This window comes from Scyliorhinus canicula, chromosome 2 (assembly GCF_902713615.1).
Source record: "Scyliorhinus canicula chromosome 2, sScyCan1.1, whole genome shotgun sequence".
In the NCBI taxonomy this organism is placed as follows: Eukaryota; Metazoa; Chordata; class Chondrichthyes; order Carcharhiniformes; family Scyliorhinidae; genus Scyliorhinus; species Scyliorhinus canicula.
This window is the reverse complement of record NC_052147.1, coordinates 30,865,203-30,879,331: the sequence shown is the minus strand read 5'-3', so window position 1 is coordinate 30,879,331 and position 14,129 is coordinate 30,865,203. Positions and strand designations below refer to the sequence as shown.

Below are 14,129 nucleotides of genomic sequence, written 5' to 3'. Positions count from 1 at the left end.
TCCATGCGGACAGTCACAATGGGCTGGGGTCGAATCTGGGTCCTAGGTGCCGTGAGACAGCAGTGCTAGCCACTGCGCCATCCCCAGCCACTGTAATACTTTTCCACTGTTCTAGATTAACCCTCTCTTCCATCCCCCTCCCCAGCTAAAATTACTCAGTATGTATCAAGCTTCACGAGTGAGAAAAATATGCAAACTTGGTCCCTGAAGCCGATATTCGAAAACCACATTCAAGTCAGATCGAAAAATCCTGTATGAAATCCTAAAAATGCATTTCTACAAACCTTTTTGAACTTCAGCCATTAGAGGGCAGACTAGACAACCAAAAAACATGACTAACAATGTGTTGAGTGTAAATGCCTTGCCAAACACAAATTGCTTTGAATCAAAAGAAAATGTGCAAACATCAAACAAACCAGAATGGGTATTGCAACGGATCGAAATAATACTTGTACTTTTACTCCTTTACCGTTAGCTACGTCCTGCCTTTTCGCAACCCACCCCAATACACTGATTTCTATAAAACGCATGAAATAAAAAAGCTATATGCCCACTTGAACTGGAGAATACAGCCTACAATAAAAGTAAAAATTTTACCCCTCCATATCTTGTTGATATCTGTAGATCATACACTTGCAACACAACACAGAACACAAACACAAGCACAGTAGCAGTGTTTAGCACTTGCTTTACAGCGTCAGGGATCCAGATTGGATTCCTGACTTGCGTCCCTGCCTGTGCGGAACCTGCACGTTCTCCCCGTGTCTGTGGGTTTCCTCTGGATGCTCCGGTTTCCTCCCACAAGTCCCAAAAGACCTGCTTTGTTAGATAAATTGGGCATTCTGAATTCTGCCTCAAGTGTAAAATTTATTTTTTCCACAGGTTGCGGACGTCGCTGGTTGTAGAATCCCGACAGTGCAGGAGAAGGCCATTCGGCCGAGTCTGCACCGACCCTTTAAGATCACTCTACCTAGGCCCATTCCCCAACCCTATCCCCACAATTATGGCCAATCCACCTAACCTGCAGAGCTTTAGATTGTGGAGTAAACCAGAGCACCCAGAGGAAACCCACGAAGACACAGGGAGAACATGCAAACCCCACAGTGTCACGAGAATGTCACTTTAAGAAATGTTTGGCTACTCATGTTACTGCAGTGATGTCAGAGTGTGGGTGGAGCTGAGCTCTGGCTCTGCTTTTCAGTTTTCAGTGCTGGAGCTGAAGCCAGACAAAGCAGGCGTACTGTTGATCTCTCTGCCATGAAGACGGTCTCGTGATCATTTGGCGAATTCTGAATTACAAATGTTTTCAGTAGTGAATGGAAACCTGATGTGCTTCAGTTAAAAGGTGTTTCTTTTGTCTTCTGGATGTTGTTTGGGAAGTTATTAAGGATTAGTTAGTGCTGTATTCTTTGGGGGTTGTATTTGAATTAATGGCTGCTAAGATGTTCACTATGTTTTAAAAAGGTTAACATGAGTTCATAGAATAAACATTGTTTTGCTTTAAAAAATACTTTTCCATTTCTGCTGTACCACATCTGTAGAGTGGGCCGTGTGCTCCCTATACCACAATTTATTAAAAGTTGTGGGTCAGGTGAACTCCATGATACACTTTGGGGTTCTCTAAACCCTGGCCCATAACAAATTGGGGGCTCGTCCGGGATAAAAGTCTATCTATTGGATTGACTTAGTGAACTTAAAGACAGTGAGGGGTGAGTATATTGTGGTTGCTTTTCAGGTGTGGTATTCCAGTTTAAGTGGGGAGTGTGTTGTGGACAATAGCTCTTTCAGGGGCACTGAAGTTTTTGGGGTGGAGACGGTCACACGCAGTACCTTGTGGACAGAGACTAAAAGCAGACTTAGATTTGTCAAAAATATTGCAGTTAACATTACCTGACAAAATGCGAAAAGATGAGGTAATTATGGCGGTGGCTAAGTATTTAAAGTTGCCTCAGATACAGTTTGACTCATTGGAAATGGCAACAATTCAGTTACAACTTAAACAAATGGAACATGAGAAATAATTAAATCAGCTTGAATACGAAGGAGAGAGAGGGGAAAAAGAAAAGGAAAGAGAAGAAAGGAGAAAAGAAAGAATAGCCCTAGCAGAACAAAAAGAAAGAGAAAGGGAGATACAGATCAGGGAAAAAGACAAAGAGAGAGAGTTTGAACTTCAGAAAATGGCCATGAAACATGAGTCAGTTAAAATTGGCGGACGTAAAGGGAAACGTACAGTTAGATGATAGCGATGAGGCTAGTGAGAAAGAGCGTCACAGTCGAAGGCTTGGTAGGGATCTATTTAAATATGGCCAAGCATTGATGAGAAAGAGGTGGAAGCCTTTTTCATTTCATTTGAGAAGGTAGCTAAACAAATGAAATGGCCACAGGACATGTGGGTACTTCTGATTCAAACAAAGCTGGTAGGTAGGGCTAGTGAAGTGTTTGCATCACTACCGGAGGAGGTATCTGGGATGTATGAGGAGTTGAAAAAATACATCTCAGCTGCATATGAACTAGTGCCTGAAGCCTACAGACAAAGGTTTAGAAATTTAAGGAAATAATTTGGTCAAACATACATGGAGTTTGAAAGGCTCAAACAGGGTACTTTTGAGAGGTGGATAAGGGCTTTGAAAATAGACCAAATGTATGAAGCTCTGAGAGAAATTATACTTTTGGAGGAGTTTAAAAATTCAATTCCTGATGTACTGAGAACTCATGTGGAAGAATAGAGGGTTAAAACTGCGAGATTAGCAGCAGAAATGCCAGATGATTATGAATTAGTTCATAAATCAAAGTTTGGTTTCCGATATCAGTTTCAGCCTGTGAGGGACGGAAACTGGGGACATGAGAAATACTCAAATGGTAAAAGGAAAGGTGATCTGATGGGAGAGAATAAGGAGTGTGTACCTCACACTAAAAAATAAATCCAGGAGGGTGGAAAAAAATTAAAAGTTTCAAATGTTTTCACTGTAATAAACTAGGCCATGTAAAGTCAGTGTTGGTGGTTGAAGAAAAGCACTGGGAAGGCTGATGTGGTAAAACAGGATAAGACAGTGGGGTTTGTTAAACTGGTAAAGGAAAGCCCACGTGAAGCAAAGAAGGTGCAAAAGATTGTACAGCCTGGTCAAGAGGTGATTGATAGGAAGGTGCCAGATCCGGTTTCCTCCCACAGTCCAAAGATGTGCAGGTTGGGTGGATTGGCCATGAAAAATTGTCCAAAATTCTTTGATTAACCTGGGACAAAAGTTCGGCACAACATCGTGGGCCGAAGGGCCTGTTCTGTGCTGTATTTCTCTATCTATCTATCTATCTATCTATCTATCTCTTTAAATAATTTACTTGTGTGGGTAAAGTTTACTCATGTGTATCAGGGGGAGCAGGTATAAAGAAGTCACAATTTTAAGAGATACGGGAGCTAGTCAATCTTTAATGGTAAGAGATGAGGAGTTTTGTAGTTTGGGAAGAATGTTGCCAGAAAAGGTGGTAATATGTGGAATTCAGGATGAGAGGAGTAGTGTTCCAGCATATAAGGGAAGGTTAAAAAGCCCAGTGAAGAGTGGTGAAGTGGTAGTAGGTGTCATAGAGAAACTATTTTGTCCAGGAATACAGTTTATCTTGCGCAATGATATAGCTGGATCGCAGGTGGGAGTGATGCCTACTGTGGTTGATAAGCCAGTGGCAAATCAGACAACTGAAGTGTTGAAGGATGAAAATCCTGGGAATTTTCCGGATTGTGTAGTAACAAGGTCGCAAAGTCACAGGTTAAGACAAGAGGAGAAATTAAGAGAGTGAAGGTGAAGTGAAAATTCAATTATCAGAAACAATTTTTGATCAGATGAAAGTGGAGGATGAGGCGGATATTTTTAGTTCAGGAAAATTGGCAGAGTTACAACAAAAAGAAATAGAAATAAAACGGATGTATCAGAAAGCATACACAGAAGAGGAATCAGAGTGGATACCAGAGTGTTATTACCGTAAAAGTGATGTCTTGATGAGGCGGATGAAAAGTGGGCAGAAGTTCAAGCAGTGTTGCCAGTAAGGTACAGAAAGGAGGTGTTGCGAGTTGCACGAGGTACCAGTGGGAGATCATTTGGGAATAAGGAAAACTCGGGCTAAAATCCAGAAACATTTTTTTTGGCCTGGGCTACATAAAGATGTAGTTAAAATTTGTCAATCATGTCACACATGTCAAGTGATAGTGATAAAACCAGCACCCTTAATACCCATTCCAGCATTTGAGTAACCTTTTACAAGGGTCCTAATTGATTGCATAGGACCGCTTCCTAAAACTAAAAGTGGGAACCAATATCTTTTGACGATAATGGATGTGTCTACTAGGTTTCCAGAGGCCATTCCAGTACGTATTACAGCTAAAAAGATTGTGGAGTTACTTAAATTCTTTACTAGATTATGGACTACCCACAGAAATACAATTGGATCAAGGATCAAATTCTACCTCAAGGTTATGCAAAGAAGTTATGGATAGTTTAGGAATAAAACAATTTAAATCAACTGCGTACCATCCAGAAATGCAGGGAGTGTTAGAAAGGTGGCATCAGATATTAAAGACAATGTTGAGGGCTTATTGTCACGATTATCCAGAGGATTGGGATAAAGGAATTCCATTCATACTGTTTGCAATTAGGGATGCACCTAATGAATTAACCAAATTCAGTCCTTTTGAACAAATTTTTGGTCACGAGGTAAGTGGACCACTTAAATTGATTAAGGAAAAATTGGTGCGCGAGAAATCGGAAATTACATTATTGGATTACGTGTAAAATTTTAGAGAACAATTAAAGAGATTAAACAGGTGAATTGGCTAGACAACATTTAAAAGTTGCACAAAATGTGATGAAACGAGTCACGGACAAGAAATCCAAAGTTCGTAGTTTTGCCTTTGGAGATAAAGTTTTAGTATTGTTACCGGTGGTAGGCGAGCCTTTAAAAGCTAGGTTTTGTGGACCGTATCAGATTGAAAGGAAATTAAATTGAGGTGAATTATGTGGCAAAAACACCAGATCGAAGGAAAACTCACCAAGTGTGTCATGTGAAAATGCTTAAAAGCTACTTTGAAAGGGAAGGAGAGAAAAAGGAGGTTTGAATGATTCTAACTCAAAAGTGAAGAACCAAATCCAGATGACTGTGAATTTGACATACCTCAAATTAAATTGGAAAATGAAGATGCCCTTAAAAATTGGGTTAAATTGTTGAGTTACCTCCAGAAGAAAAACAAACTGACCTGAAAGAGTTATTGATATCACGTGGGCAAGTTTGTGGAGATAAATTGGGAAGTACTAAAATGGCTATACATGATGTAGATGTGGGAAATGCTGTTCCAATCAAACAACATCCATATAGACTTGATCCTTTAAAATTGGCATAGGTTAACAAAGAGATGCTTAAAAATGGCATAATTGAAGTGGGTTGCAGCAAATGGAGCTCAGCCATAGTGATGGTACCAAAACCGGACGGTACCCAACAGTTGTGTGTGGACTATAGAACGGTTAACGCAGTTACAAGAACGGACTCTTATCCTATCCCACGTTTGGAGGATTGCATTGAGAAAGTGGGATAATCAGCTTTTATTTCCGAACTGGATTTACTTAAAAGGTTACTGGCAAGTACCTTTATCCGAAAGGGCGAAGGTGATTTCAGCTTTTGTGACTCCAGATGGTATATACCAATTCAAAGTTATGCCATTTGACATGAAAAACACCCCAGGCACATTTTAACGGTTAACTAACAAAGTCATTGCAGGATTACTCAATTGTGCGGTATACATCGACGATCTGGTAATTTTCAGCCAGACATGGAAAGAACATTTAAAACATCTGATGGAGTTATTTGATCAACTTCAGGAGGCGGATTTAGTGATAAACCTAGCCAAAAGTGAATTTGGAAAAGCCCACGTCACTTTCCTTGGCCATACAAACGGACAGGGATGAATGGTCACACGGGATGGGAAGACAACAGTTATTCAGGAGTTTCCAATACCCTCGACACAAAGGGAAATAATGCGATTTCTTGGCATGAGTGGATTTGATCAAACATTTGTGCCAAATTTTTGTAGCGTGATTGCTCCACTGACGGACGTGCTCAAGAAGCATAACAAATTCCAGTGGACATCAGAGTTTCAACAGGCATTTGACTGCATGAAAGCTGTGATAACCAATGCTCCTGTGTTGTAGAATTACAAGGGACTCGGTGATCAGATTGAACTGAAGTATCTGACTTTAAAGAGACATGCCGCAGCATAGAGAAATGGATGGATCGTGCAGAGACCTTTGTTCAAAGAGACTGTCAATCAAGAGAGATTCCAGTTGGAGGAAGAAGAAAAATTGGACTATTATACCTGTTTGTGCGTGGTGTTTTTTGAAACAGAACTACTGTGTGCATTTCTTAAAGGATAGTGAAAAGGTGAAAAATGAAACCATCTTGACATTGATGGTTTATTTTTTTTCTTGGGGGGAGGTGTCATGAGAATGTCACTTTAAGAAATGTTTGACTGCTCATGTTACTGCAGTGATGTCAGAGTGTGGGTGAAACTGAGCTCTGGCTCTGTTTTTTACTTTCACTTTAAGAAAAGCGTGGGTGTCTCTGTTTTTTTTGGTTTTGTTTTCAGTGTTGGACCTGAAGCCAGACAAAGCAGGTGTACTGTTGATCTCTTTGCCATGAAAAGACTATCTCGTGATCATTTGGTGAATTCAGAATTATAAATGTTTTCAGTAGTGAATGGAAACCTAATGTGCTTCTGGTAAAAGGTGTTTCTTTTGTCGTCTGGATGTTGTCTGGGAAGTTATTAAGGATTAGTTAGTGCTGTATTCTTTGGGGGTTGTATTTGAATTATTGGTTGCTAAGGTGTTCACTATGTTTTAAAAAGGTTAACATGAGTTCATAGAATAAACATTGTTTTGCTTTAAAAAATACTTTTCCATTCCTGCTTCCACACCTGTAGAGTGGGCCGTGTACTCCCCATACCACAATCTATTAAAATTTGTGGGTCAGGTTAACTCCAAGATACACTTTGGGGTTCTCTAAACCCTGGCCCATAATAATAGTCACCCAAGGCCGGAATTAAATCTGGGTCTCTGGTGCTGATGCAGCAGTGCTACCCACTGTGCCGCTATAGCCCAGCATTTATTGTCCGTCCCTAATTGCCCACGAGGTGGTGGTGGTGGGCCCCCTTCTTGAATCACAGCAGTCCTTGAGCTGTAGGTACACCTTCAGTGCTGATAGGAAAGGAGTTCCAGATCTGGTGACAGCGAAGGAGCAGCTACATAGCTCCAAATCAGGATGGTCTGTGACTTAGAGGAGAACCTGCAGTTCATGTGTTCCCAGGCATCTGCAGCACTTGTCCTTCTAGGTGATAAGAGTTGGGAAGGTGCTGTTGAAGAAGCCCTGGTGAGGTTTTGCAGTGCATCTTTTAGATAGTACACACTGTTGCCACTGTACATTGGTGACAGATGGAGTGCCAATCAAGTGGGCTGCTTTGTCCTAGGCAAAGTGAAGCTCCTCAAGCGTTGTTGAAACTGCACTCATCCAGGCAAGTGGAGAGTAATCTATCACACGCCTAATGTGTGCCTTGTAGATGGTAGACAGGCTTTGGAGTCATGAGGTGAGTTACTCACTATGGAATTCCCAGCCTCTGGACCTGCTCATGGTCACAGTATTCATATGGCTGGACCAATTCAGTTTCTGGTCAATGGTAACCCAAATGACGCAGCTAAAAATGGCTTGTGTTACATTACGACCCAATGTAACCCAAGCCTGCAGGAACTCCTGCAGTGATGTGCCAGGACGGAGTTGACTGACCTCCCAACAACCATAACCATTTTCCTTTGCGATAGGCATGAGCTCAGTCAGTGGAGGGTTTTACATATATACAAATTAAAACTTTTCACCCGCTTCCTCATCAAGAATCTACCTACCCTCTGTTTTAAAAATATTCAAACTCTGCTTTCACCGACTTTTGAGGAAGCGAGTTCATGACCCTCAGAGAAAAAAGTTTTCGTCTTGGTCTTAAATTGGTGACCCTAGTTTTTAAAAAGTGACCCACAATTCCAGATTATCCCACGAGGAAATATCCTTCCCACATCTAACCTCTTAAGGATCTTACATGTTTTAATCAATTTGCCTTACTCTTCTAAACTCCCGCAGATACATGCCGAGCCTAACCTTTCCTCATTAGATAACTCCCCATTTCAGATATTAGTCTAGTAAATCTTCTCTGAATTGCTTCCAACGCATTTACATCCTTCCTTAAGGAGATACATAGTGGCCAAACCAGTGCCCTGTATAACTTAAATATAACCTCTAGAACTTTGTATTCAATTCCCCTTGAAATAAGCATTCTATTAGCTTTCCTAATTACTTGTATACTAGTTTGTGATTCATGCGCTAGGATCCCAGATCCCTATGAATACTGGAGTTTTGCAATTTCTCACCATTTAGATATGCTCCTTCATTATTCCTCCTACAAAGATTTCACATTTTCCCAAGACATTTGCCACATCCTTGCCCACTTACCTAACCTCTCTAGATGTGATTATACCTTCCTTGCGTTCTCTTCACAACTTACTTTCCTAACTAGCTTTGTGTCATTAGCAAGTTTAGCAAACATATATCTTTCTTTAATCCCCTCATCCGATTGATTTACATAAATTGTAAAAGATTGAGGCCCTAACTCTGATCCCTGTGGCACACCACTTGTTACATCTTGACAACCAGAAAATAATCGATTCATGCCAACTGTTTCCTGCAGCTAGTATTGTTCTCCAAAGAGTCACTGTACTCTCAAGTTAGGGGCCGGAGGGAAAACATGGTCCTGCTATTGATGACCATGGCCCTGTTGGAAGTAAATGTGCACAGATGGTAAGTAATGATCAAACAAGTTCAGCTCAGTAGATCTGTCATGACAAACAGGTCTGCTCAACACAATACCCCTTGGTGTAGGTCATGTACTTATTTACATCACTGTGGGCGGTACTGTACTCAGTCACACGTTAAGCCCATATGTGCCAGATCCTTATACAACATGAATACCCTACTTCTCTGCTGTGTCATTCGGTGATTGTATGATTGTGAGCATTTGCATATTGTTCAGGAACAATATGGAATCCTGGTTGACTTTCTTCCAAGCCCAGGGAACTGGTGCCTTTTGTAACCTCTCACCACAACCCTCGATAAGATTGCAAACTGCAAGTAGACTGGCAATTATATTTAGATCTTCGGGTTTATATGGCTCAACTGGTGATTGGTTAAGCTTACTCAGCAATTTAGATAAGATTTGTGGGCAATAGCAAAGTGGTCAGCACTGCTGCCTCACAGCACCAGGAACCGAGGTTCGATTTTGGTCTTGGGTGACTGTGTGAAGTTTGCGCGTTCTACCTGTGGCCGATGGGTTTCCTCCCAGTGTAAATGTGTGAAGGTTAGGTGGATTGGCCACAGTCAACGCAGGAGTTACGGGGATAGGGCGGGGATTAGACCGAGATACAGTGCTCTTTTGGAGGGTTGGTACAAACTCGATAGTGCAGGAGGAAATCATTCGGCCTATCGGATTCCAAAATAAAACAGTCTAGATTCACAGTTAAAGGTACTGGAAAGTAAATATCACATCTGACCTCAGCAAGGGCTCAGCGCATTCAGGAGAGGGAAAGGAGAAACTGAGGAGAAAATTGGTGTGGGAAGAAAGGTTAATGTTTCTTCAGAAAATCTTGTTGTGTATCTGAATTCCTATTTGCAACTCAACCACTAATCAACCAATTGATTGCTCAACTGCTAATCAACAACCTAATCTATGCTTATTTTCCCAAAATCGTAATTTGCAACTTGAATATTAATACACCATAATTTGTCCTTCCTTGAATGGAATACGAAAGTCAAATACGAAGCAAACTAAAGAATTTGACTTTTTTTATATGCATTGAAATCTGTAAATGTAACAGCTGCCATCCAACAAGTAATTATGTAGCACTATGCAGCAATGCTTCATTACATAGGATAACAGATTAACAGCTGATAACTGCAGCTGTTCCGCTTATCTACAAGAGACTCCTCTCTGGGTAATTATGCCTGTCAATGTAGTAGCTTTCTACCATACATACTGGCCGTCTGGATGGAAGATAACCAAACAAGTCACGTAACTATAAGAAAACCAGATTTATATCAGAATTCAAGCCCAAGTTCAAACATTCTTTTCAGGCTGCAGAATCAGACATGTTCAAAGCTACACATGTTTGTAAACCATCAAATTTACAGTGCAGGAGGTCATTTGGCCCATCAAGTCTCCACTGGCCTTTGGAAGGAGCACCCTACCTAAGCCCACACATCCACCCTACCTCCACAACCCAGTAACTCCATGCAACCTTTTTGGACATTAAGGGCAATTTAGAATGACCAATTTACCTAACCTGCACATCTTTGGACTGTGGGAGGAAAGTGGAGGCACCGGAGGAAACCCACGCAGACATGGAGAATGTGCAGACTCAGCACAGACAGTGACCCAAACCGGGAATTGAACCTGGGACCTCAAGAGCTGTGAAGCCACTGTGCTTTTTTTTTTTAAATACAGAATTGAACTGAAATGGTTTCCTTTCCTGAACAGTTCTGCTGTTGTCGCGAGGTAATGGCTTCCACACTGTCTGCAGATTCCCAATACCGTAAAGAGAACGCGTTACCCGATATTCTTCACATTTGTTTTCTTTGTGATTACTTCCGTGTTTCCCAAGTTTAATTTTCTCCCATTATAATCCAGTTCTATGTTGAGTGTGTGTCTGGTACAGTTTGAGAGAGTCACTGTGTCTGTCAGCAGGCTAATGCTCAGTTCCAGTTTTAATTTTTTTCCCCTCCTTTTTAAAAAAATTTTAGGGTACCCAATTTTTTCCCCCAATTAAGGGGCACTTTAGCGTGGCCAATGCACCTAACCTGCACATCTTTGGATTATGGGAGTAAAACCCACGCAGACACAGGGAGAATGTGAAAACTCCACACAGCCAGTGACCCATGGATCGAACCCGGGTCCTCAGCAGTAGGCAGTACTAACCACTGCACCACCTTGCCGCCCCAGTTCATACGACATTTCACTTACTATTCTGCAAGTTTATACTTCAGTTGCCATATACAAATTATAAATCGTTCTCAATTCAATCTATGAGTGCCCAACTCTTTTTTCCCCCCAATTAAAGGGTAATTTAGCATGGCCAATGTGTGTTCTGGGGGCGAAACCCACGCAGACAAAGGGAGAATGTGCAAACTCCACATGATGTGGAGATGCCGGCGTTGGACTGGGATGAGCACAGTAAGAAGTCTTACAACACCAGGTTAAAGTCCAACAGGTTTCTTTCAAACAAACCTGTTGGACTTTAACCTGGTGTTGTAAAACTCCACATGGACAGTGACCCAAAACCAGGATCCTGGTCTTTGGTGTTGTGAGGCAGCAGTGCTAAGATTTTTTTCCATATTTAAAATCATAACTATTTCAAAAATATAATGAAACAACTTGCTAGCAGAATCAGGAGGAGAAAAAAAAGATTTTTATAATTTATAAAGTATTTATAAAACTCAATATACTATGGATTATTTGTGTACAGCACAGTGGAAGTCACTTATGTACCAGAATGGGAACGTACCCAAATATAAAGAATGGAAATACCAGATTACAACCTGTCATTAGCACAGCAAACTACCATTATCCACTTAATTAAAAGACTCATGCTACGTTATTACCCAACAGCTTACCCCGAGATCAACAACCGTAGAAAGAGAAGGTTGAGGGTTAGTTGTACAAATTTTCATCTCCTTTGTTGGCTTAACAGCCTAGTATAAATACAACTACAGTTTAGTTAAACTTAGGGCAAGGTGAAATGCAAAATAGTGATCAACTGTTCATTAAGAATGGAATGAATATCGATTTACTCACTTCCTCAAAACCAAAAAGATCTGTTTTGAAGTAGGCAGAATCTAGCCATGTAATTTTACACTGTTGTTGATGCTCAACATCACTCCATTCAGCTTTACTCAAATGTGATTCAGGTTTTATTTTTAAAATAAGAGCAAATGGGAAAACCAAGGAAGTGCTAAACCAAACATTTTATTTATTTAGCGAATGCAAAGACCCGAAGCCAAGCAGTTCCTTCCAGTCCTGCTTTGCTGAGTGCAGGTGAGCCTCTACTAAGTCTGTGCGTTGGAGAACATAAACATTACAAAAGTAGAATACAGAAAGTGACAATTGTTCCAAATAAACAGAATGTCAATGCAAAAAATAAAAGCACAAGTACAGCATTTAAGAAAACAAAAACAAAAAATCAGAAATATACAGCATTTCAATCATCACCTGTATTGCTAATCCATTTATTACATAATCTAACCAACTGGCTGTATGTTTCCTACTTTCCAGTCAGTGTCAGAGAGAGAGTGCCCCCCACTGACTGGAATTTAAATTGCCCACTTACCATTTATACTAGAGCCTTTTACACCTTCCGATGTCAGCTCCAGCTGGAATGCCCACACGGAGGCAAATTGTTGAATTATTTCCAGGGCAGCCATGATCCCTCTTCTCGTCATGACTGGAGACATCCCTTAAAGCACTGTCTTTAGCTTACTGGCTTTAAATTTATTCATTCATGAGATGTGTGCATCACGGCAAAGCCAGTATTTGCAGGAGATCCCAGACCTGTGCCATGCTCCTCGTGTGCGATGTGGGAGCTCAGGGGCATGTCCACTGATCCTGGCTCCTTCACATGCAAGAAGTGTGTCCAGTTGCAGCTCCTGTTAGACCGCTTGACGGTTCTGGAGCTGTGGATGGACTCACTTTGGAGCATCCGCGATGCCGAGGACGTTGTGGATAACATGTGTAGCGAGTTGGTCACACCGCAGGTGAAAATTACTGAGGGAGGTAGAAAATGGGTGACCAAAAGACAGACCAAGAGTAGGAAGGCAGTGCAGGTGTCCCCTGCTGTCATCTCCCTGCAAAACAGGTATACTGCTTTGGATACTGTTGAGGGAGTTGGCTCATCAGGGGAAGGCAGCAGCAGCCAGGTTCATGACACTGTGGCTGGCTCAGCTGCGCAGGAGGGCAGGAAGAAGAATGGCAGGGATATAGTGATAGGGGACTCGATCGTAAGGGGAATAGACAGGCTGTTCTGTGGACGCAATCGAGACTCCAGGATGGTATGTTGCCTTCCTGAAAAAGGTCAAGGGTGTCTCGGAGCGGTTGCAGGACATTCTTTGACGGGGGGGTGGTTGGGGGGGGGGGGGGGGGGGGGGGTGAACAGCCAGCTGTCGTGGTGCACGTAGGCACCAACAATATAGGCAAAAAAACCGGATGAGGTCCTACAAGCTGAATTCAGGGAGTAAAGAGTTAATCTAAAAAGTAGGACCTCAAAAGGTAGTAATCTCAGGATTGATATCAGTGCCACAAGCTAGTCAGAGTAGGAATGTCAGGATAGATAGGATGAATGCGTGGCTCGAGAGATGGTGCAAGAGGGAGGGATTCAAATTTCTGGGGCATTGTAAGCGGTTCTGGGGGTGGTGGGACCAGTACAAACCAGACGGTCTGCAGCTGGGCAGGACTGGGGCGTTTGCTAGTGCTGTTGGGGAGGGTTTAAACTAATGTGGCAGGGGGATCGAAACCGATGCAGGAAGTCGGAGGGAAGCAAAACTGGTCCAGAAACAAAAAAGGGGGAAAGTATAAGGCAGAGAAGCCATAGTCAAAAATCAAAAAGGGCCACAGTACAGGGTACAATGACTGAGGAGAGTGCAAAAAGGTAGGTGGCCAATGCAGGATTGAGGGTATTGTATCTAAATGTGCGCAGTATAGGGAAAAAGGTAAATGAGTTTGTTGCGCACATGGAAATTGGCCGGTATGATGTTGTGGGCATCACAGAGATATGGCTGCAAGTGGATCAGGGCAGGGATCTAAATATCCACGGATATATGTCCTATCGAAAGGACAGACAGATGAGAAAATGAGGTTGCATTGTTAGTAAGGAATGAAGTTAAATCGATAGCAAGGAACGATATAGGATCAGAAGGCATAGAATCTCTGTGGGTAGAGTTGAGGAATCGCATAGGTAAAAGACCCTGATGGAAATTATATACAGGCCCCTAGCAGTAGTCAGGCTGTGGGGCAG

At 41.9% G+C, this 14,129-nt stretch overlaps 1 protein-coding gene across 1 annotated transcript in view; it reads right to left on the bottom strand.

Annotated features, from left to right (window-relative positions):
* ppp2r5eb (protein phosphatase 2, regulatory subunit B', epsilon) overlaps positions 1–14,129 on the bottom strand; it is a 117,224-nt gene that overhangs the window by 60,024 nt on the left and 43,071 nt on the right. The gene's annotated exons all lie outside the window — the stretch shown is intronic.